This window comes from Lepisma saccharinum, unplaced genomic scaffold (assembly GCF_977018435.1).
Source record: "Lepisma saccharinum unplaced genomic scaffold, izLepSacc3.1 HAP1_SCAFFOLD_44, whole genome shotgun sequence".
Taxonomy (NCBI): domain Eukaryota; kingdom Metazoa; phylum Arthropoda; class Insecta; order Zygentoma; family Lepismatidae; genus Lepisma; species Lepisma saccharinum.
This window is the reverse complement of record NW_028142904.1, coordinates 265,104-286,094: the sequence shown is the minus strand read 5'-3', so window position 1 is coordinate 286,094 and position 20,991 is coordinate 265,104. Positions and strand designations below refer to the sequence as shown.

Below are 20,991 nucleotides of genomic sequence, written 5' to 3'. Positions count from 1 at the left end.
CCGTATCCCGGAAGCAGCTTTCCGAGCATGTCCGGGGCGAGCAACGAGTTGCTCGCCGGTGATCGGGATGTAGGCTTCTTCGGACATTGTGGCTGGACCACTCGGATGCTCGGAAGGTTAAATTTCTAAAGTTTGGAAAGACGTGGTGTGGGAGAGCCGGCCGGACGACTCAGTTTCGTCCGGGCGGGTGCCTCGCGTTGAACGCAGGGAAAGTTTCCAACAGTGGAAGAGCCCGTCCTTTCGGTTCGCGCGGAAGGAGAGCTCGGTTAACTTTCGAGGTTTCCGCCGAAGCTCGAGAGCCGCCCTACCGTCCAGACGGGAGGACCCGCGTTGGGCGACGAGGAAGATCCCTCGGACCTCCTAGGAAACCGCAATTTAAAGTTATCACCCGACCTCGACTCAGGGTTGACCACCCGCACGATTTAAGCATATCAATATGCGGAGGAAAAGAAAATAACAATGATTCCCTCGGTAGCCGCGAGCGAAAAGGGAGAAGCCCGCCACCCAAGCCTCCGGCACGGTCATCCGAGCCGGCGGGCGATTTGGTGGAAGGGAGCGTCCGTAAATCCCGCTCGGCGGGAGGTTCTAAGTGTAACTTGAAAGGACCAACATCCCACAGAGGGTGCTAGGCCCGTGCGAACCTCCGCCTTGCCGAGTCGGGCTGGGCGCCTTCCCAAGGATTCGGGATGCTCTGGAATGCATCCCTAAGTGGGAGGTAGATTCCTCCTAAGGCTAAATATGACCACGAGACCGATAGCGAACAAGTACCGCGAGGGAAAGTTGAAAAGAACTTTGAAGAGAGAGTTCAAGAGTACGTGAAACCGCCTGGGGGTCAAACGGATGGAGCTCGAGAGTTCGATGGGGGAAGGTGATTCAAGGGTTAAGGACCAAGTCTCCGGCCCCCGAGCGGGGTCGTCCCCTTCCTTAGGGACTTCCCGTCTGCGAGGGTGCGTCCGGGACGGTCCCCCTTCATTCCGCGCCCGGTAGGGCACCGCGGCTCGTTGGGATCCGTCCGAAGGGCCTGGGGTGGAGCTCTCCGGCTCGTCCGGAGAACCCCCGGTGACCCGGACGGAACCCGACGGCTCACGGGCAGGCCTGGGGATCCGCCGCCGTTTTTAGGCGGAAGGCGTAGAGGTCGCAGCAATGCGGCGTGCCTGGCAGTGTCCCCCCGTCCCCCGCTCGTCCGGGGGTTTCGCGGGGGGCGTACTGTGAGCTCCGGGCCCGTGCGGTGTTCAACGAGTGGCCCATCCGACCCGTCTTGAAACACGGACCAAGGAGTCTAGCGCGTGGGCGAGTCTAAGGGAATCACTAAACCCGAAGGCGCAGTCAAAGCGACTGGGACGATCGAGGTGACCCGGAGTCGCTCAACGAAGGGCCCTCGCGCAGTCCCGGGGCGATCCCCCACCTCCGGGTGCGGGGATCGTACCTAAGAGCCCACTCGCTGGGACCCGAAAGATGGTGAACTATGCTCGGCCAGGACGAATCCAGGGGAAACCCTGGTGGAAGTCCGAACCGCCTCTGACGTGCAAATCGACCGTCTGAGCTAAGCATAGTGGCGAAAGGCCAATCGAACCGTCTAGTAGCTGGTTTCCTCCGAAGTGTCCCTCAGGACAGCTGGCGCTCGCAAGGGGGGTCCATCCCGGTAAAGCGAATGACCCGGGGCCTCGGGGCCGAAACGGCCTCGACCCACTCTCAAACTCTGAACGGGATGGAGGTCCCGCTTGCCCCTAGGGCGAAGCGGGGCCTTCTTTTCAGGACCCGAGTGCTCAGTGGGCCGCTCCTGGTAAGCAGGACTGGCGCTGTGGGATGAACCAAACGCCGGGTTAAGGCGCCTGAATCGACGCTGCTCAAACCATGAAAGGCGTCGGTTGCTCAAGACAGCAGGGCGGTGGCCATGGAAGTCGGCATCCGCTAAGGAGTGTGTAACGACTCACCTGCCGAAGCAACCGGCCCTGAAAATGGATGGCAATCGAGCGTCGTGCCTATACCCGGCCGCCGCCGCAATGTATTAACATTGGCAACAATGTAAGAATGACGCGGCGGTGAGTAGGAGGGCGCGGCGGTGAGCGTGGAAGGGTCTGGGCGCGAGCCTGCCTGGAGCCGCCGTCGTTGCAGATCTTGGTGGTAGTAGCAAATAATCTGATGAGACCTCGCTGAGGTCAGACGTGGAGAAGGGTTCCGCCTCAACAGCAGTTGCAGGCGGGTGAGCCGGTCCTTAGACCGCGGAGAACTCCCACCGATGCGTCGGGTCAGTTTCGCGACTGTCCACCGCACCTTCGGGTGTAGTGGTTAGCGCGATGCGCCGGCGTCTCGGCCGCGGTCGAAAGGGAAGTGGGGTATCCAGCCCTCCGCCGCGTCTCGGGACCGGGAGTGCGTCGCGGGTTCCCTCGAAGTCCGTAAGTCCAGGTAACTGGTGGCACCAGGAGAATCCGTCGGGTCCCGGGGGCAGAGTTGTCTGTTCTGTCAGAGCGATCCCCTACGCTCCCCGGAATCTTCCCAGAAGGAGAAGGGGACACTGGGGAAAGCTAAGAGAACCGTAGTTGGGTGCGGTTTCCCCGGGTGCCCGTCGGACCTTGAAAATCTTGGTGGGAACAGCGCAGCAGAGTCCCGAGGCCTGGCCGTACCCGAATCCGCATCTGGCCTCCGAGGTAAAGAGCCTCTTGACGATAGACTAATGTGGGTAAGGGAAGTCGGCAATCTGGATCCGTACCTTCGGAACAAGGATTGGCTCTGGGGACCGGGGCCGGTCGGGGCCCGGGGGGCCACCGCGGGTTCGGTCCGGCGTGGGTCTTCGCGAGGGGCGGGCTCCTGCTCGTCCCGAGCGTGGACCGCGCGTCGGACTTCCGCGAGCGTCCCTGGGCTCTCTGAGGGGAACGCACCGAACCCCTTGCCCCCCTCGGGGGCGCCGGGGGGAACGTGCCTCCCCTCGAGTCGGCCGCCGACGAACGGTCGACTCAGAACCGGCACGGACCAGGGGAATCCGACTGTTTAATTAAAACAAAGCATCCCGACAGCCCGAGAGGGTGTTGACGGGATGTGATTTCTGCCCAGTGCTCTGAATGTCGCGCTGAAGAAATTCAGGGAAGCGCGGGTAAACGGCGGGAGTAACTATGACTCTCTTAAGGTAGTTACTGGCACTAAAATAACTTCTACTATATTTTATGGATATAATAATAATTTTTAATTTTTAATTTAACTAACCTGTCAGAAGCTCACCTTGTTGATTGGTTGAACAATATTTATTATGGATCAGAATTTTTCCCTGTTCTTTTTTAGAGGGATTGTTTCGTGGCACAAAAGGGAACAAAGGTGAAACATCCGTAGGGATGCTATCCTGAAGAGTCCCGTGCACAATGGACCTCATATTTTATCTGTATAGATATCCTATAAATGACATACCAAACATATTGTTTGGGAAAGACGAGGCTACTAGGCCCTGTGGAATAGCCAAATGCCTCGTCATCCAATTAGTGACGCGCATGAATGGATTAACGAGATTCCCTCTGTCCCTACCTACTGACAGCAAGGTCCCGACCCCCGCGACCGGCCCCCTCTGAATAGTGAACTCCAAATTTGAACGTACAGCATCCTCATTGCTATTCAGGGGATCCACTTTGCTTTGGAAAGCCATAGTGAGCAGAAGAGGTCGGGCGGATCTGGGTTTGGCGCCCCAGGGGGTGGGTAGCCGCCCTCGGGAGTTTTAATGTGTGAGTCCTCGAGTTTCTGTTTCTCCCGAGGTGTTTTTAAAGTGTTATTGCTATGATGAGCCTTCAATCGATATTAGAACTTTTAACTGTGCGTCCTAAGAAAAGTAGAGTGTATTGTGTCTTGTACTTTTAAAGAAAATGTCTAGTCAAGAGAATCTTAAAAGGAGGACAAGCGAAGAATCTACTCCTAATCCTAAGAAAAGGAATCAAGGGGAAGCTGGGAAGAGTCATGAAAGATCGATCCTTGAAAAATCAATCCTTGATCAAACTTTAAGAGATCTAGAAAACAAATCTGAACTGGATGGAGAACCAGAACCACATGAAACGGTTTACCAGCTAGATGATTTCAGATTTATGATAAATGAACTCTTTGCATGTGTTGCACGAGAAAAGGTAACAGTTCATACCAAAACATTGCTAACTACTATACTTTCAAAGATTAATGCAATTCACGAGGATTTAAGGACCAATAATGAAACCTTGCAAGTGATAAACAATGAATTAAGGGAAGATAAGAAGTTTCTACAGGAAGAAATTAAACGCACTAGAGAAGCCCTCGTGGGTCAGGGTAAAGAAGCAACAAACTTTAAGCCATCCTATACTGAGGTTTTAAGATCAGGTACCCAGGGGGACCCACCTGGGACATATAAGAGGATTCAGAACCCAACTCTTTTCATAAAATCTGAAGGTAAAACTTCAAAGGAAGTACAAGAAATAATAATCAAAACTGTAGATCCTGTGAGAGATATAATTCGGATTGGTAATATAAGATCATCTAAAAACACCCTGATAGTCGATGTGGCAACTGAAGATGAATCTGTGAGGCTACAAAACAATGACCTCCTGATTACTAAGGGGTTAGTAGTGGAACCATTAAAAAAGAAAAACCCATTAATTATCATCTACGATGTTTCAAATACAATCCAGGAAGATGAATTATTAACAAGCCTGCATGTGCTCAACTTTGCAGATTTGTTGTCAAAAGAAGAATTTCTGAACAATGCTAAGTTCAGATTTAGAACAGGGAGAAAAGATGGACGAACAAGTCATGTGGTATTGGAGACATCACCGATTGTCAGGAAATTTTTCAATAGTAAGGGAAAGATTTTTCTTCCTTTCACCGTACGTAACACGAGGGATTTCCTTTCTATCCCTCGGTGCTACAATTGTTATGACTATGGCCATATTAGTAAATACTGTAACAGAGACTCAGTGTGTAGTAGATGTGGGGAACATCATAAACTGGAGAACTGCAAGGAACACGACCGTTTCAAGCGTTGCATCCCATGTTTTTACAGAAAAAGGTCTTGTACACCAGATGCCTGTCCCACCTACAGAGACTTCTGGGACAGAGCGATTATCAAAACAAATTATGGATAATTCTACAAATTTAAATAAAAGAGACCAAAATTCCTTTTTTGAAATACTACAGTTAAATTTGGGAAGGTCCAAACTGGCCACGGATGAAAGTATACAATATTGCAAAGAAAATAAGATAGACATTGCAGTACTCCAAGAACCCTACCACCTTAAGGGTCGAATCATTGGGTTCCCAAGAACATCAACTATAATTTGTGATGAACAAGAACCTTCTTCGGCAATTGTTGTACTAAATAAAAACTTTAAGATATACTGGAATAAACATCTGTCGACAACTCACTGCCAAGTGGCAGAAGTGGATTCTGGTTCTTTAATATGGACCTTGGTTAATCTCTACTGTCAGTTCAGGGATCCAATCGAGCCTTACCTGGATTTACTGGAAACTATTATAGATGCTTACCCTGCATCTCCCATTGCTATCTGTATGGATAGCAATGCGAAATCGAAACTATGGTTCAGTAAAATAACGGATGAAAGGGGTCTTCTGCTGGAGGATCTAATTGCACTAAAAGACCTTAAAGTTTTAAACACGAAATCTGATACTCCAACCTTTAGGAATAAGCAAGGAGCTTCATCTAATATCGACTTGAGTTTAATTAGAGGCATGGGAAGATCTCAGAATATAAACTGGTCGATTACAGACAACGAAACATCTAGTGACCACAACATTATAAGGATAAGAATACAAAATCAAGGTCATAATGTACAGGATACTTTACAACAAAGATTAAATTGGAGAGTTATCAATAAGAAAACTCTTTTCAATAATGTCATCCAAAGAAATGAAGAGGATGTAGATCAGGATATAGGGAAGAAAATTGAGCAATTGTATTCTATAGCTAATCAGGCAAAGTCTGAAGGTTTAAGGCAATCCAACCAAGGAACTAATAACAGGATTACTAAGTGGCCAGACTATTTGATTAAAAGAAGAAATAAAACACGCAAACTTCGTAAGTTCTATCAGAAGTCGATTACTCATGCAGACAAGCAGTTCTACCTGGAAAAATACAGAGACTCAAAGTGGCGATATTCAAATCTACTTCAGCAATATAAGCAGAAATCATGGGCAGACTTTGCCCGTCGGGAGTTAGCTCGTAATCCTTGGAGTTTACCTTATAAGATAAAGGCCGGAAAAATTAAGGCATCTACAGCTCTAACCTCAATCAAAAAATCTGATAATGACTTTACAACGAATCAGGCAGATTCGGCCTTCTATCTTCTAGAACAATTACTGCCTTTAGATATCCCTGAGGAGGACAACGTGCAACAAACCTATATAAGGAATGCTTTGGAAACTCCTTATGTTACGGAAGATCTAATTATACCCTTCTCGTTTGAGGAAATTGCCATAGTTATAGATCAACTTAAAACAAAGAAAACTCCGGGACCGGATGGAATTTCTAATGAATTGATTAAAGTGGGAAAAAATCACCTAACCCACCATCTCCAACAAATCTATAATCTCTGTCTGGTTCAAGGAATATTTCCCGCCTGTTGGAAATCTGCTGATCTAATACTTATACTTAAAGACAAAAACAGAGACCCAACTTCAGCTAAGTCTTATAGACCGATCTGTTTGCTGGATGGTTTCGGAAAGATTTTCGAGAAACTCTTAGTAAAAAGGATTGAGGAGAAATCAATCCTAAGGAATCAATATATTAACCAATACGGTTTCAGGAAAGGAAGGGCTACCGAGGATGCAATTAACAAGGTAAAGAAATCGGTCCATGACTCTCATATGAAATACGTATTGGGTATTGCCATTGACATTCAAGGAGCGTTTGATAATGTATGGTGGCCTTATGTCTTGAACATACTTAGAGAAATGAACCTTCCTCATGCTCTATATTATGTATTAAGTGATTACTTAAACAACAGAAAAGTAACATACAGAAATACCGGCCAAGTCATTCACAGGAAAGTAAATAAAGGTTGCCCACAAGGCTCCGTCCTTGGACCGCAATTGTGGAATATAACAATAGACCCGCTTCTGTTGGATATAGCTGGAAACCCTGCCACCATTGATGTCGTGGCATATGCTGACGATATTATGATTCTCACAGGTGCAAATAATAGAAGAGATTTGGAACTAAAGGCAAATGAGATATTAAATCAAATTGCCACATGGTGTCGAATCTCTAAACTCTCGATTGCAACTAATAAAACCGTCTTCGCACAACTCAAGGGTCGCCTGCTGAGATCTCCATGTGTACAACTCAATAACAAAACAATTGGTGAGGAGAAGTCCTTGAAGTACTTAGGTGTGTATATAGACTCTCAATTAAAATTCAGATCACACGTGGACTACATCACCAGTAAGGCAAAGGCTACAACTCACGGGGTTCTAAGTATTGGAAATAAATCCTTTAAATTACCATTCAAAACAGCCATGTTATATTATAATGCAATTTTCTTATCAACTGTAAGATATGCAGTAAGTGTGTGGGCCCACTTAGCTTTCGACGACAGGATTATATCGAAGCTTAGATCAGCTCAACGTAACGTGCTCTTAAGGATTTTGGGGGCTTTTAAAACATCTCCAGTACGTTCCCTCATCGCTATAGCAGGTGTTCTTCCGTTGGACATGGACTTGCAGCTGGCAGCAGTAATCTACTGGCTGAAGAACAAGCGTTACAATGATCTTAGAAATCATAATATTAATGTAAGCAGCAAAGAAGAGGCAAGACTTTACTTCTATAATAAATGGGAAAATGAGTGGAACGAAGAGGCATCAATTCGTTCTAAGATATATATTCCCAGTGTGAAAACTCGAAATCTTTGGAAACATTTTACACCCTCTAAAGGTATGGTACATTTTATCACAGGTCATGGTCCTTATGGATCTTACCTGAAACGATTTAAACTTAGATCGGATGAAAACTGTAAGGTATGTAAGACCTTAGACACACCTGAACACAAAATCTTGGTTTGCCAAGAATACAACTCCAAATATATCTCGGATCTAAGGAGATACCTAGGAAATTTTATCCCGAATTTAGTGCTGGGAGAGAGGACTAAATTCTTTACTCTGAACAAACTGACGGAAGAAATCTCCAACATTGAAGAAATGAATTTTACTCCAGGTAAAAATCTACAGCCTAAAATCCAGACTCTTATAACCAATCCAAGGTCTTACAATACTCGGTCTAGTGTAAGAAGGAAAAGAAATATCTGTCCTGCGATAGTACCGCCAAAAGAAGAAAAATACTATGAAGAGGGCCCAACAGCTATAAATAGAAGAAAATTCTACATCACATCCAAAAGAGGAAGTTGATTGGTCTTCTGAATTCTTTAAATCTTTATGTGTGGAAACAAAAGGATTGTGATTACATCTAAAGTGCATTTAATCGGAAGTGAGAAGATGATGAGGTGCTGTTCTGTTATGGTCTGTCTTCCTTTCACTTAAGGAAGTTCACGACGAGGTGCATCCCACGTGATAAAGGAAGTGTGTTTAGGGAAAGAACTATCTTACAAAGAAACTCCTTTCTGGGTGGGAATACAACTCCTTTTACCCCTATGTGAGGAAACGATAGATAGTGTTCAATTATGGTGTAATTAACTGAAAGTAAGCAGTGAACGTGGTTATTCCTACCTTTCATCCACTAAGGGAAACTGCGGTTGAGGTATGTTACATTGTATGACGATGGTGATGTTCCAGGGTATAAGGACTATTCAATGGAAGAAACCTCTCTGTGGGCGAGTCTAAGAAAAGATGTTAGTGTCTCATGATGTGACGGCGGAAGTGCTCCAGGGTAAAAGGACCATCTAAAAGAAGAAACCCCTCTTCGGGCGGGCCTAAGAATAAGATGTTAGTGTCAAAAGATGTGACGGTGGAAGTGTTCCAGGGTAAAATGACTATCTAAAAGAAGAAACCCCTTTTTGGGTGGGTCTAAGAAGAAGATGATAGTGTCAAATGATGTGACAGTGGAAGTGTTCCAGGATAAAAGGACTATCCAAAAGAAGAAACCTCTCCAAGAAGAAGATGCCAGTTTCTACCAGCTCCTTTCTCCATTCTTGGACAAGAAGAAGATGCCAAGGAACATCCATCCATCGGATGTCCTATTCCCTATAGATTCCTGTGATTTCCAGGAACAATAGTCTAAGGACTATCTTTGGCTTTCTGTTTCTCACCTCGTGCAATTTCTAATTCATTGCTATTTCTTAATAACATTCTGCTTTTCTATTCATTGGTCCAAGGACTGCAACTTAAACTGACTCTATGCTATTATATTGTCTCTAGATTATTCTCTTTTTATTTTATTTTCTTATTTATCTTTTATATATTCAAATTATATCTTATATATATATCATATATTTAACTCAATCTTTTAAGTTTTCATTTAATTTCTTCAGAAATACACCTTGGGTTAAATTATCAGGTACCAAGGTAGAAGTACCTCTCCTCTATCCCAACTATACCCTTTCCTTTTAGGGGGCACAACTGCTCCCGGCTAAATTTTGCAAACAAGAAATGCAGGCAACGGTAACTATGCTGGGAGAGAGGGTGTAGTTGAGTGCGAGGTGAGAGGTGGCTGGAGGACCTCGTCCCCTGTGCCCCCTTAAACCTGTCCCTACCTACTGTCTAGCGAAACCACAGCCAAGGGAACGGGCTTGGAGAATGTCAGCGGGGAAAGAAGACCCTGTTGAGCTTGACTCTAGTCTGCCGCTGTCGGGAGACGTGACGAGGTGTAGCATAAGTGGGAGGGCTCCTTCGGGTGCCCGCCGGTGAAATACCACTACTCTCACGGTTTCCCGACTCACCCGGTTGGGCGGGACGCGGGCGTCGGGGCTCCGGCCTCGTCGCACGCCGTTCACGAACCAAGGCCCCACCGGCCGGCCGTGCCTCGTGTGCGGACCGGCCAAGGGGCCGACCCGATCCGGGGACAACGGCAGGCGGGGAGTTCGTCTGGGGCGGAACATCTGTCAAAGGATAACGCAGGTGTCCTAAGGGCGGCTCACCGAGGCCAGAAACCTCGGGTAGAGCGAAAGGGCAAAAGCCGCCCTGATCCGCACCCTCAGTACGGGTGGGACCCGGGAAACCGGGGCCTATCGATCCTCCCCGTCCGAAGGATCTTCGGCGGGAGGTGACAGAAAAGTTACCACAGGGATAACTGGCTCGTGGCCGCCAAGCGTTCATAGCGACGCGGCTTTTTGATCCTTCGATGTCGGCTCTTCTTACCGTGGGGACGCAGCGCTCCCCGAGCGTATGATTGTTCACCAACCAACAAGGAACGTGAGCTGGGTTTAGACCGTCGCGAGACAGGTTAGTTTTATCCTCCTGGCGTTTAGAACGCGGCCAAGGTAATCCTGGTTAGTACGAGAGGAACCCCAGGTTCGGACCAATGGTACCGCGCCGGTTCGATCGAACCTTGGTGCGAAGCTACGTCCGACGGCTGAAGCCTGAACGCCTCTAAGGCCGAAGCCGTGCCCGGAGCTGCGTGACCGTGGGTCCCTGCACTCTGAAAGGCAGAACCACCAACGCTGGACCCCCTCACGGGGGACCGGTAAGGCGGGGAGCCACCAACCACCCCCCCAAACCGGGGGGTGAGGCTCCCCGCAAGTAGTGCCATCGAGACTCCGCCCACTTGCCCCACTGACCGAGGTCTTTGGGATTCTAGATGGGGATTCAAGGGGTAATCAAGCACTCGGAAGTTGGGACCATGGAACCACTCGTAGACGACTTGAGTATCTGGCGGGGCGTCGTGAGCGGTGAAGCCTCCGTACGGTGGCGACCCGTTGAAAGGCAGCCCTCGCTTGCAGGTTCGTGCTGTCGGCTGCACGGCACCTGAAAATCTATTCTCTTTTTAAGGAGGTCCCTACGGGACCTTCGCCGGGAGTCCAGACCCCAGTTTCGACCGGGGGAGGACTCCCAAACCGGCAGCCGGCACCTTCACCGGATGCTGGCAGCCGGGGCTTCCAGCATGTGGCGGATCGCTGGACTTTGGGGTTTCGACCCAGCCGACCAAACAAGAAGAAGAAGGACCTCCCGGTTTAGCATGGGAGGCAACAACTTGACTCCAAGCCAAGTTGTGAATGAAAAATGTTCTTTCTTTTGCAGTTAGAAACTAACTGTAGAGAACGAAAGCAGCAGTTGAACACTGTGCAGGCAGAAAGATTTTTTTCTTTTAGACGAGAGGTGTGTATATATGTTATCACTTAATGGTAAGTTAACGCTCCCACCTCCGTTGCTGATGGTGCTTGGCCGAGAAGTTTAATCTCCCAGAATTTTTACCTTTAACGGTAATCTGTGGAGCAAAATCCCAATAGAAAGTCAAGCTGGGAAGAAAACAGAGAAGCAGATTTGTGTGCCTTTGCCACATTGCGGTGTTTGTAGATGTTTGTTGGAAAGATCCATTCTCCCAGAATTTTTGCCTTTAACGGTAATCTCTGGAGCAAAAGCCGAATGGAAAGTCAAGCTGGGAAGCTTCATTCTCCCAGATCTTTTACCTTTCACGGTAATCTATGGAGCAAAAGCCGAATAGAATGCCAAGATGGGAAGAAAACTGAGGAGGATGATATTGTTTCACTGCCACATTGCGTTGCTTGTACAAGTTTCTTGGGAAGCTTTATTCTCCCAGAATTTTGGCCTTTCACGGCAATCTCTGGAGCAAAAGCCGAATAGATTGTAAAGCTGGGAAGAAAACAGAGGAGGATGATATTGTGTCACTGCCACATTATGTTGCTTGTACAAGTTTCTTGGGAAGCTTTATTCTCCCAGAATTTTTGCCTTTGACGGCAATCTCTGGAGCAAAAGCCCAATAGAAAGTCAAGCTGGGAAGAAAACAGAGGAGGATGATGTTGTGTCACTGCCACATTGCGTTGCTTGTACAATTTTCTTTGGAAGCTTTATTCTCCCAGAATTTTTGCCTTTGACGGCAATCTCTGGAGCAAAAGCCGAATAGAAAGTCAAGCTGGGAAGAAAACTGAGGAGGATGATATTGTGTCAATGCCACATTGCCTTGCTTGTACAAGTTTCTTGGGAAGCTTTATTCTCCCAGATTAATTTTTGCCTTTAACGGCAATCTCTGGAGCAATAGCCGAATAGAAAGTAAAGCTGGGAAGAAAGCAGAGGAGGATGATATTGTGTCACTGCCACATTATGTTGCTTGTACAAGTTTCTTGGGAAGCTTTATTCTCCCAGATTTTTTTGCCTTTAACGGCAATCTCTGGAGCAAAAGCCGAATAGAATGTCAAGCTGGGAAGAAAACAGAGGAGAAGTAGATTTGTGCGGGTGTCACTGCCACCTTGCGTTGCTTGTACAAGTTTCTTTGTAAGCTTTATTCTCCCAGATTTTTTTTGCCTTTAACGGCAATGTCTGGAGCAAAAGCCGAATAGAATGTCAAGCTGGGAAGAAAACAGAGGAAAAGGAGATTTGTGCGGGTGTCACTGCCACATTGCGTTGCTTGTACAAGTTTCTTGGGAAGCTTTATTCTCCCAGAATTTTTGCCTCTCACGGCAATCTCTGGAGCAAAAGCCCAATAGAAAGTCAAGTTGGGAAGAAAACAGTGGAGGAGAATTGTTTGTGTGTGTGTGTGCCTTTGCCACATTACCGTGCTTTTACAAGTTTCTTGGGAAGCTTTATTCTCCCAGAATTTTTGCCTTTAACGGCAATCTCTGGAGCAAAAGCCGAATAGAAAGTAAAGTTGGGAAGAAAACTGAGGAGGATGATATTGTTTCACTGCCACATTGCGTTGCTGGTACAAGTTTCTTGGGAAGCTTTATTCTCCCAGAATTTTGGCCTTTCACGGCAATCTCTGGAGCAAAAGCCGAATAGATTGTAAAGCTGGGAAGAAAACAGAGGAGGATGATATTGTGTCACTGCCACATTATGTTGCTTGTACAAGTTTCTTGGGAAGCTTTATTCTCCCAGAATTTTTGCCTTTGACGGCAATCTCTGGAGCAAAAGCCCAATAGAAAGTCAAGCTGGGAAGAAAACAGAGGAGGATGATGTTGTGTCACTGCCACATTGCGTTGCTTGTACAATTTTCTTTGGAAGCTTTATTCTCCCAGAATTTTTGCCTTTGACGGCAATCTCTGGAGCAAAAGCCGAATAGAAAGTCAAGCTGGGAAGAAAACAGAGGAGGATGATGTTGTGTCACTGCCACATTGCGTTGCTTGTACAATTTTCTTTGGAAGCTTTATTCTCCCAGAATTTTTGCCTTTGACGGCAATCTTTGGAGCAAAAGCCCAATAGAAAGTCAAGTTGGGAAGAAAACAGAGGAGGAGAATTGTTTGTGTGTGTGTGTGTGTGCCTTTGCCACATTACCGTGCTTTTACAAGTTGCTTGGGAAGCTTTATTCTCCCAGAATTTTGGCCTTTGACGGCAATCTCTGGAGCAAAAGCCGAATAGAAAGTCAAGCTGGGAAGAAAACTGAGGAGGATGATATTGTGTCAATGCCACATTGCCTTGCTTGCACAAGTTTCTTGGGAAGCTTTATTCACCCAGAATTTTTGCCTTTGACGGCAATCTCTGGAGCAAAAGCCGAATAGAAAGTCAAGCTGGGAAGAAAACAGAGGAAGATGATGTTGTGTCACTGCCACATTGCCTTGCTTGTACAAGTTTCTTTGGAAGTTTCATTCTCCCAGAATTTTTGGCTTTCACGGCAATCTCTGGAGCAAGAGCCGAATAGAAAGTCAAGCTGGGAAGAAAACAGAGGAGGATGATATTGTGTCAATGCCACATTGCCTTGCTTGTACAAGTTTCTTGGGAAGCTTTATTCTCCCACAATTTTTGCCTTTGACGGCAATCTCTTTAGCAAAAGCCCAATAGAAAGTCAAGCTGGGAAGAAAACAGAGGAGGATGATGTTGTGTCACTGCCACATTGCGTTGCTTTTACAAGTTTCTTGGGAAGCTTTATTCTCCCAGAATTTTTGCCTTTGACGGCAATCTCTGGAGCAAAAGCCGAACAGAAAGTCAAGCTGGTTAGAAAACAGAGGAGGAGAATTGTTTGTGTGTGTGTGTGCCTTTGCCACATTGCGTTGCTTGTACAAGTTTCTTGGGAAGCTTTATTCTCCCAGGATTTTTGCCTCTCACGGCAATCTCTGGAGCAAAAGCCCAATAGAAAGTCAAGTTGGGAAGAAAACAGAGGAGGAGAATTGTTTGTGTGTGTGTGTGTGTGCCTTTGCCACATTACCGTGCTTTTACAAGTTTCTTGGGAAGCTTTATTCTCCCAGAATTTTGGCCTTTGACGGCAATCTCTGGAGCAAAAGCCGAATAGAAAGTCAAGCTGGGAAGAAAACTGAGGAGGATGATATTGTGTCAATGCCACATTGCCTTGCTTGCACAAGTTTCTTGGGAAGCTTTATTCTCCCAGAATTTTTGCCTTTGACGGCAATCTCTGGAGCAAAAGCCGAATAGAAAGTCAAGCTGGGAAGAAAACAGAGGAAGATGATGTTGTGTCACTGCCACTTTGCCTTGCTTGTACAAGTTTCTTTGGAAGTTTCATTCTCCCAGAATTTTTGGCTTTCACGGCAATCTCTGGAGCAAGAGCCGAATAGAAAGTCAAGCTGGGAAGAAAACAGAGGAGGATGATGTTGTGTCACTGCCACATTGCGTTGCTTGTACAATTTTCTTTGGAAGCTTTATTCTCCCAGAATTTTTGCCTTTGACGGCAATCTTTGGAGCAAAAGCCGAATAGAAAGTCAAGCTAGGAAGAAAGCAGAGGAGGATGATATTGTGTCACTGCCACATTATGTTGCTTGTACAAGTTTCTTGGGAAGCTTTATTCTCCCAGATTTTTTTTGCCTTTAACGGCAATCTCTGGAGCAAAAGCCGAATAGAATGTCAAGCTGGGAAGAAAACAGAGGAGAAGTAGATTTGTGCGGGTGTCACTGCAATCTCTGGAGCAAAAGCCGAATAGAAAGTCAAGCTGGGAAGAAAACAGAGGAGGATGATGTTGTGTCACTGCCACATTGCGTTGCTTGTACAATTTTCTTTGGAAGCTTTATTCTCCCAGAATTTTTGCCTTTGACGGCAATCTTTGGAGCAAAAGCCCAATAGAAAGTCAAGTTGGGAAGAAAACAGAGGAGGAGAATTGTTTGTGTGTGTGTGTGTGTGCCTTTGCCACATTACCGTGCTTTTACAAGTTTCTTGGGAAGCTTTATTCTCCCAGAATTTTGGCCTTTGACGGCAATCTCTGGAGCAAAAGCCGAATAGAAAGTCAAGCTGGGAAGAAAACTGAGGAGGATGATATTGTGTCAATGCCACATTGCCTTGCTTGCACAAGTTTCTTGGGAAGCTTTATTCACCCAGAATTTTTGCCTTTGACGGCAATCTCTGGAGCAAAAGCCGAATAGAAAGTCAAGCTGGGAAGAAAACAGAGGAAGATGATGTTGTGTCACTGCCACATTGCCTTGCTTGTACAAGTTTCTTTGGAAGTTTCATTCTCCCAGAATTTTTGGCTTTCACGGCAATCTCTGGAGCAAGAGCCGAATAGAAAGTCAAGCTGGGAAGAAAACAGAGGAGGATGATATTGTGTCAATGCCACATTGCCTTGCTTGTACAAGTTTCTTGGGAAGCTTTATTCTCCCACAATTTTTGCCTTTGACGGCAATCTCTGGAGCAAAAGCCCAATAGAAAGTCAAGCTGGGAAGAAAACAGAGGAGGATGATGTTGTGTCACTGCCACATTGCGTTGCTTTTACAAGTTTCTTGGGAAGCTTTATTCTCCCAGAATTTTTGCCTTTGACGGCAATCTCTGGAGCAAAAGCCGAACAGAAAGTCAAGCTGGTTAGAAAACAGAGGAGGAGAATTGTTTGTGTGTGTGTGTGCCTTTGCCACATTGCGTTGCTTGTACAAGTTTCTTGGGAAGCTTTATTCTCCCAGGATTTTTGCCTCTCACGGCAATCTCTGGAGCAAAAGCCCAATAGAAAGTCAAGTTGGGAAGAAAACAGAGGAGGAGAATTGTTTGTGTGTGTGTGTGTGTGTGCCTTTGCCACATTACCGTGCTTTTACAAGTTTCTTGGGAAGCTTTATTCTCCCAGAATTTTGGCCTTTGACGGCAATCTCTGGAGCAAAAGCCGAATAGAAAGTCAAGCTGGGAAGAAAACTGAGGAGGATGATATTGTGTCAATGCCACATTGCCTTGCTTGCACAAGTTTCTTGGGAAGCTTTATTCTCCCAGAATTTTTGCCTTTGACGGCAATCTCTGGAGCAAAAGCCGAATAGAAAGTCAAGCTGGGAAGAAAACAGAGGAAGATGATGTTGTGTCACTGCCACTTTGCCTTGCTTGTACAAGTTTCTTTGGAAGTTTCATTCTCCCAGAATTTTTGGCTTTCACGGCAATCTCTGGAGCAAGAGCCGAATAGAAAGTCAAGCTGGAAGAAAACAGAGGAGGAGAATTTTTTTTTGTGTGTGTGCCTTTGTCACATTACCGTGCTTTTAGAAGTTTGTGGAGAAGCTTCATTCACCCAGAAATTTTACCTTTAACGGCAATCTCTGGAGCAAAGGCCGAATAGAAAGTCAAGCTGGGAAGAAAACAGAGGAGAAGGAGATTTGTGCGGGTGTCACTGCCACATTGCGTTGCTTGTACAAGTTTCTTGGGAAGCTTTATTCTCCCAGATTAATTTTTGCCTTTAACGGCAATCTCTGGAGCAATAGCCGAATAGAAAGTAAAGCTGGGAAGAAAGCAGAGGAGGATGATATTGTGTCACTGCCACATTATGTTGCTTGTACAAGTTTCTTGGGAAGCTTTATTCTCCCAGATTTTTTTTGCCTTTAACGGCAATCTCTGGAGCAAAAGCCGAATAGAATGTCAAGCTGGGAAGAAAACAGAGGAGAAGTAGATTTGTGCGGGTGTCACTGCCACCTTGCGTTGCTTGTACAAGTTTCTTTGTAAGCTTTATTCTCCCAGATTTTTTTTGCCTTTAACGGCAATCTCTGGAGCAAAAGCCGTATAGAAAGTAAAGCTGGGAAGAAAACTGAGGAGGAGAATTTTTTTTGTGTGTGTGCCTTTGTCACATTACCGTGCTTTTAGGAGTTTGTCGAGAAGCTTCATTCACCCGGAACTTTTACCTTTGACGGTAATCTATGGAGCAAAAGCCGAACAGAAAGCCAAGCTGGGAAGAAAACAGAGGAGGAGAATTGTTTGTGTGTGTGCCTTTGCAACATTACCGTCCTTTTATAAGTTTGTGGAGAAGCTTCATTCACCCAGAAATGTTACCTTTAACGGAAATCTCTGGAGCAAAAGCCGAATAGAAAGTCAAGCTGGGAAGAAAACAGAGGAGAAGGAGATTTGTGCGGGTGTCACTGCCACATTGCGTTGCTTGTACAAGTTTCTTGGGAAGCTTTATTCTCCCAGATTTTTTTTGCCTTTAACGGCAATGTCTGGAGCAAAAGCCGAATAGAATGTCAAGCTGGGAAGAAAACAGAGGAAAAGGAGATTTGTGCGGGTGTCACTGCCACATTGCGTTGCTTGTACAAGTTTCTTGGGAAGCTTTATTCTCCCAGAATTTTTGCCTCTCACGGCAATCTCTGGAGCAAAAGCCCAATAGAAAGTCAAGTTGGGAAGAAAACAGTGGAGGAGAATTGTTTGTGTGTGCCTTTGCCACATTACCGTGCTTTTACAAGTTTCTTGGGAAGCTTTATTCTCCCAGAATTTTTGCCTTTAACGGCAATCTCTGGAGCAAAAGCCGAATAGAAAGTAAAGTTGGGAAGAAAACTGAGGAGGATGATATTGTTTCACTGCCACATTGCGTTGCTTGTACACGTTTCTTGGGAAGCTTTATTCTCCCAGAATTTTGGCCTTTCACGGCAATCTCTGGAGCAAAAGCCGAATAGATTGTAAAGCTGGGAAGAAAACAGAGGAGGATGATATTGTGTCACTGCCACATTATGTTGCTTGTACATGTTTCTTGGGAAGCTTTATTCTCCCAGAATTTTTGCCTTTGACGGCAATCTCTGGAGCAAAAGCCCAATAGAAAGTCAAGCTGGGAAGAAAACAGAGGAGGATGATGTTGTGTCACTGCCACATTGCGTTGCTTGTACAATTTTCTTTGGAAGCTTTATTCTCCCAGAATTTTTGCCTTTGACGGCAATCTCTGGAGCAAAAGCCGAATAGAAAGTCAAGCTGGGAAGAAAACTGAGGAGGATGATATTGTGTCAATGCCACATTGCCTTGCTTGTACATGTTTCTTGGGAAGCTTTATTCTCCCAGATTAATTTTTGCCTTTGACGGCAATCTCTGGAGCAATAGCCGAATAGAAAGTAAAGCTGGGAAGAAAGCAGAGGAGGATGATATTGTGTCACTGCCACATTATGTTGCTTGTACAAGTTTCTTGGGAAGCTTTATTCTCCCAGATTTTTTTGCCTTTAACGGTAATCTCTGGAGCAAAAGCCGAATAGAATGTCAAGCTGGGAAGAAAACAGAGGAGAAGTAGATTTGTGCGGGTGTCACTGCCACCTTGCGTTGCTTGTACAAGTTTCTTTGTAAGCTTTATTCTCCCAGATTTTTTTTGCCTTTAACGGCAATGTCTGGAGCAAAAGCCGAATAGAATGTCAAGCTGGGAAGAAAACAGAGGAAAAGGAGATTTGTGCGGGTGTCACTGCCACATTGCGTTGCTTGTACAAGTTTCTTGGGAAGCTTTATTCTCCCAGAATTTTTGCCTCTCACGGCAATCTCTGGAGCAAAAGCCCAATAGAAAGTCAAGTTGGGAAGAAAACAGTGGAGGAGAATTGTTTTTGTGTGTGTGTGCCTTTGCCACATTACCGTGCTTTTACAAGTTTCTTGGGAAGCTTTATTCTCCCAGAATTTTTGCCTTTAACGGCAATCTCTGGAGCAAAAGCCGAATAGAAAGTAAAGTTGGGAAGAAAACTGAGGAGGATGATATTGTTTCACTGCCACATTGCGTTGCTTGTACAAGTTTCTTGGGAAGCTTTATTCTCCCAGAATTTTGGCCTTTCACGGCAATCTCTGGAGCAAAAGCCGAATAGATTGTAAAGCTGGGAAGAAAACAGAGGAGGATGATATTGTGTCACTGCCACATTATGTTGCTTGTACAAGTTTCTTGGGAAGCTTTATTCTCCCAGAATTTTTGCCTTTGACGGCAATCTCTGGAGCAAAAGCCCAATAGAAAGTCAAGCTGGGAAGAAAACAGAGGAGGATGATGTTGTGTCACTGCCACATTGCGTTGCTTGTACAATTTTCTTTGGAAGCTTTATTCTCCCAGAATTTTTGCCTTTGACGGCAATCTCTGGAGCAAAAGCCGAATAGAAAGTCAAGCTGGGAAGAAAACTGAGGAGGATGATATTGTGTCAATGCCACATTGCCTTGCTTGTACAAGTTTCTTGGGAAGCTTTATTCTCCCAGATTAATTTTTGCCTTTAACGGCAATCTCTGGAGCAATAGCCGAATAGAAAGTAAAGCTGGGAAGAAAGCAGAGGAGGATGATATTGTGTCACTGCCACATTATGTTGCTTGTACAAGTTTCTTGGGAAGCTTTATTCTCCCAGATTTTTTTGCCTTTAACGGCAATCTCTGGAGCAAAAGCCGAATAGAATGTCAAGCTGGGAAGAAAACAGAGGAGAAGTAGATTTGTGCGGGTGTCACTGCCACCTTGCGTTGCTTGTACAAGTTTCTTTGTAAGCTTTATTCTCCCAGATTTTTTTTGCCTTTAACGGCAATCTCTGGAGCAAAAGCCGAATAGAAAGTAAAGCTGGGAAGAAAACTGAGGAGGAGAATTTTTTTTGTGTGTGTGCCTTTGTCACATTACCGTGCTTTTAGGAGTTTGTCGAGAAGCTTCATTCACCCGGAACTTTTACCTTTGACGGTAATCTCTGGAGCAAAAGCCGAATAGAAAGTCAAGCTGGGAAGAAAACAGAGGAGAAGGAGATTTGTGCGGGTGTCACTGCCACATTCCGTTGCTTGTACAAGTTTCTTGGGAAGCTTTATTCTCCCAGATTTTTTTTGCCTTTAACGGCAATGTCTGGAGCAAAAGCCGAATAGAATGTCAAGCTGGGAAGAAAACAGAGGAGAAGGAGATTTGTGCGGGTGTCACTGCCACATTGCGTTGCTTGTACAAGTTTCTTGGGAAGCTTTATTCTCCCACAATTTTTGCCTTTGACGGCAATCTCTGGAGCAAAAGCCCAATAGAAAGTCAAGCTGGGAAGAAAACAGAGGAAGATGATGTTGTGTCACTGCCACATTGCGTTGCTTGTACAAGTTTCTTGGGAAGCTTCATTCTCCCAGAATTTTTGCCTCTCACGGCAATCTCTGGAGCAAAAGCCCAATAAGAAAGTCAAGTTGGGAAGAAAAGAGAGGAGGAGAATTGTTTGTGTGTGTGTGTGCCTTTGCCACATTACCGTGCTTTTACAAGTTTCTTGGGAAGCTTTATTCTCCCAGAATTTTTGCCTTTGACGGCAATCTTTGGAGCAAAAGCCCAATAGAAAGTCAAGCTGGGAAGAAAACAGAGGAGGATGATGTTGTGTCACTGCCACATTGCGTTGCTTGTACAATTTTCTTGGGAAGCTTTATTCTCCCAGATTTTTTTTGCCTTTAACGGCAATGTCTGGAGCAAAAGCCGAATAGAATGTCAAGCTGGGAAGAAAACAGAGGAAAAGGAGATTTGTGCGGGTGTCACTGCCACATTGCGTTGCTTGTACAAGTTTCTTGGGAAGCTTTATTCTCCCAGAATTTTTGCCTCTCACGGCAATCTCTGGAGCAAAAGCCCAATAGAAAGTCAAGTTGGGAAGAAAAGAGAGGAGGAGAATTGTTTGTGTGTGTGTGTGCCTTTGCCACATTACCGTGCTTTTACAAGTTTCTTGGGAAGCTTTATTCTCCCAGAATTTTTGCCTTTAACGGCAATCTCTGGAGCAAAAGCCGAATAGAAAGTAAAGTTGGGAAGAAAACTGAGGAGGATGATATTGTTTCACTGCCACATTGCGTTGCTTGTACAAGTTTCTTGGGAAG

At 45.6% G+C, this 20,991-nt stretch overlaps 1 pseudogene; it reads left to right on the top strand.

The window, feature by feature from the left end:
* The first annotated feature begins 389 nt into the window (after positions 1-389).
* On the top strand, positions 390-10,853 carry LOC145982280 (large subunit ribosomal RNA; annotated as a pseudogene).
* Positions 10,854-20,991: the final 10,138 nt, after the last annotated feature.